This window comes from Bos indicus, chromosome 10, assembly GCF_029378745.1.
Source record: "Bos indicus isolate NIAB-ARS_2022 breed Sahiwal x Tharparkar chromosome 10, NIAB-ARS_B.indTharparkar_mat_pri_1.0, whole genome shotgun sequence".
NCBI lineage: Eukaryota > Metazoa > Chordata > Mammalia > Artiodactyla > Bovidae > Bos > Bos indicus.
Genome location: NC_091769.1, coordinates 44290742 through 44294600, shown reverse-complemented (window position 1 = coordinate 44294600; position 3859 = coordinate 44290742). Strand labels below are relative to the sequence as shown.

General features: G+C 51.6%; 1 protein-coding gene across 5 annotated transcripts in view; it reads right to left on the bottom strand.

Moving 5' to 3' along the window:
* Positions 1-3859, bottom strand: part of FRMD6 (FERM domain containing 6) — a 107604-nt gene that overhangs the window by 86122 nt on the left and 17623 nt on the right. For 2 of the 5 annotated variants that reach the window (XM_019968666.2, XM_019968668.2), the window contains exon 1: positions 766-885. The exons of 1 other annotated variant lie outside the window; for it this stretch is intronic. The gene's annotated coding sequence lies outside the window, so the exon portion shown is untranslated. Of the gene's footprint in view, positions 1-765; positions 886-3859 lie in introns of those variants that run through there. 2 more of the 5 variants (XM_019968669.2, XM_070797410.1) reach the window with 2 other exon arrangements.

Genomic DNA, 3859 nt, shown 5'->3' with positions numbered 1-3859 from the left:
CTGGCCCTCCTCGGGCACAAGCTGGGGGTCTCCTCGGCCCGGAGCCGGGCCTGCGCGTCGCCAGCTCCTCCAGGAACCCAACTACTGCAGGCCGCGCCCCCCACTCCCATCCCACCGAGGCCCCCTTCCGGCGTCGCCGAGAGCGAGCTCAGTCTCCGGCTCCCCCGACCAGGGACTTACGGGGACTGTGGGACAGACGCCGCGCTCAAGTCCCCTCCCGCAGCCGGGCTGCCCGGGCCGGCGCGCGCACAACAGGCGGCACCCAGGAATTCGGGACTCAAGAGCTGGCCCCGCCGCCCGGGCACAGCAACGGGGCGTGACGGGCAGGCGTCCCCAGCCCGACCACCCGGGAGCCGAGCGCGAGCACCGATCCCGGGGTCGCAGCCCGCAGTCCCGGCCGGCCTCCCCCCTCGCCGCAGAGGCTGCCCGAGGCTCTGCGCCTTCCTCGCTGCCCGGCTCGGCTGCCCCGAGGCCCCGTCCTCCCTTCCTGGCGTGGGCGAGCTCCGACTCGCCGAGAAGCGACCTTCCTTCCAGTCCGGTGCCCGACGCCCAGAGCTGAGAGAGCGAGGAGAAGGAGAAGAAAGACGCGGAGAAGGGGACACCGCCTGGGCTGGGGCTAGCGACTTCCAGAAGCCCTCCCGAGGTCCCGTCCAGCCGCCGCCGCCGCCGCCCGGCCGGCAGGGGGCAGAATGAGCGGCCGGGGCGCGGTGGCCAGTCTTGGAGGTTGGCTAAGGGAGTCCCCGGGTACGCGGCTCCTGCTCTTACCTCGGAGAAGGTCCGCAGCACCGGGCGTCGGACTATTCCCAGCTCTCCTTGCCTTCCTGTCGGCGCCGCGCCTGCCCCACTCTCTCAGCCCCTTGCCCTGGGCAGCCAGACGAGCGCCCGCGTCCGCCCCGCCCACGCCTCCCGCCCCGCCCCCTGAGGCTCCGCCTCCAGCCCGCCCCGAGGTGGCGGGGGCAGTGGCAAAGCCGCTGCAGCAGAGCGTGGAGCTCGCGACCGCACGTGGAGCGCCTGCAGGCCCCGCCCCGGGCCCAACCAAGAGTCCCGCGGAGGGGTGCCGCGAGTCAGAGGCGGGAGAAAGCCGAGCTCGCCACGCCTCCGGGGTCCCGGGGAGGGAGGCGAGCCGCAGATGGATGCTATGTTAGGACCGCAGCCATCTGGGCTCTTCCCAGCAAAACGGAGACGGAGGCGCGAGGGGACACTGTCAGCTCCCCCCAGTTCTTGCCTAATGGCCCCCTCTGACACCCGGCCTTCGCTCCCCTGTATCTCTGCCTCCCGAGCTCAGTCGGGCTGGCCGGGGGCGGCAGTTTAGCCTGAGCTTCGTTTTGGTAATTCGGAACAACGCAGGGGAGGCCACTGGGCGAGGAGGCGGTCCCAGCCGAGGCGATTTAGCGATTCCTTACTCCCTCCAGTCCTCCTGTCCCGCACCCACCTGCCCATCCACCACTCGGGACGCCGGTCTTGCGCCGGTTTTATGCTGGATGGAGGAGGCCCCGCCGAGGAAGTCAAGCCTTCCCCGCTAACTGTCTCTCCAGGTCTTCAGGTAGACACAGCCTCTGTCCGCTGTGGTTTTAGCGCCAGTGACCTCTCGGAAATTATTTTTACCCGCTCTGCTCTCGATGGTAGCCGAGGGAGTGATGCAAAAGGCCAGGGGAAGGTATTTTTAGGGCACTAAGACTCAAGATAGGAGATGGAGACTTTTTTTGGTCACCTTTTATTTGTTGGGTCTAGGGAAGGAGTAGGTTACACCTTTCCAGCCAGCCTGCGCCACTTGGACCAGCTTCTGGGGATTGGAGACAAGAGAGAAGAACCAGCCTCCAGCTGGCTCCCAGGCCCGAAAGCCACAGAACTACCCGCTCCCGGCCGGGGCTTCTACCCTCCTAGGTCTCATGTTGCCTGCTAATCCGGTGAGCCCTCGCCAGGGGCGGCAGTAACGCCCACTGGGCCCCTCACTAAGGGAGTGATGAGGTGCTTCTGGAAGTGACAAGGAGACAAGGAAACAGGACCTGACAAAGGACACTACCCCAAATCAGATTTATGCTAACAGAAGCCAGCTTTAAAATTGCCCTGCTCTTTTGACCCAAAAATAAAGTTACCTGTTGAAGGTATGCCTCTGTGCCTTGTTTACATGGCAAAAGAAATTCCGTTTTGTGTTCACAGCCGAAGCTTACTAGAAATAGTTGTTTCATTCACAGCTTTTACATTTTGGGAACAATGACATTGGAACTGAATATTGGGGGTGGTGATCTTTTTTGTCTTTCCGCAATCTATATATCCATTCGGAGCTTATTTCGGATAAAACAAAACAGTTTCTAAGGCTATTGCACTCATGATTTAAAGTCATGACTCCATTGTGGGAAGGAAGACAAGAAGTATGTTCCAAGGACTGCCGTTTGAATTAGTTGTGTTTAATTAATAGACTAAATTTAAAAATTTGTTTAGTAGTTGATTACAACGTTGACATTTAAAAGTGGAGGTTTATACTTTTTCCTCTCATTTTTGACTTTAATATGCATTCAGAATCAGTGCATATTGAACAATAGTTGACAAGGTCTTAATTTGATATCTAATGAGATAACCCAAGTTTTCATATGTGAAGATAAATGAGACAAGTGAGGAATGTAACACTATCATGGAAAACAGTTCCTAAATCTGATTATTTTTTCAGGCTTCATGCATAAAAATCTAGCAGATAAAGAATAACGTTGGATTGTGAAGCATTGCTGAAATTTGAAGTAATTAGGTAACCCAGGGAGTAAAATATTTTAAACTACTTTTAAAAAACATGTGTTTAAGATTGGGTTTATTGTCTAGGATTTTATTATAGCAAAATTTACTATATGAATTTTTAAAATCATAAAGATCATGTTATTAGTATGAATACCATGATAAACATAGACTCTTCACATCTTACACTTTGTAAACTAAGTACTCTAAAATTCTTAAAAATCAGTTTTAGAAACCCCTGAAACAACATAAAATTCAGGAAGGACTGCTTTGGAAAACAATACAATCCACTCCAGATGGAACTGGAACTGAGAAAGGATGAGTTGTTTTAGATGTTTCTTACCACAGGAAACATTTTTCTGTGCTTATTATAATAAATAATGCAGTTTTGTAGGTAATTAAAGTTATATTTTATGATTCTCTTTGATGTTTAGGTATGGATTTATTTTCATTGGTATGATGAGATGTTTTCCTAAATATGAGATGTTGACCAAGTGAAACATTATCCTAAAACACATCTTAAATGTTCTCCATAGCAATATAAATCTTGTATGTTTTTGCTTTAGTTTTATTAGGAAGAGGTTATTCGTCCCATAAATTTATTTATTGAGTACTCCCTTACATAAGCCCAGGGTTAGACTCTGGGATTTAAACCTAAAAATAGCATCTTATTATAGTTTGAGGGAACGGATGAACTTTATGCTTGGTGTAGTAGAGAGATGCAGGAGGGATAATGGGAAGGCCAAAAGCAGGCTTCAGACATACCCTATCAACTGAGATGGGAAGGATGAATGAAAGTTTGAGAACAAGTTGGTTGAAGTGGTGTTTCTCAAACTTGGTAGCACATTGCAACCACCTAGGGATTTTAAAAACTCCTGATGCCTATGTTCCAGGAATATGATTTAATTAGCCTAGGATGTGACCTGGACTTGGGGATGTTTTCAAGATGCCCATATTATTCTATGTGGAGACACATGTGGGAACTATGGGTTACAGTATCTCAGGAAAAGAGCACAGAATGAGCAGGTACACGGAGGCATAGTTTTAAAGGACAATGGCTGTAGCTTCATTTTGTAACTGAACATGCTTCACTGAGCGACTTCACTTGCACTTTTCACTTTCATGCATTGGA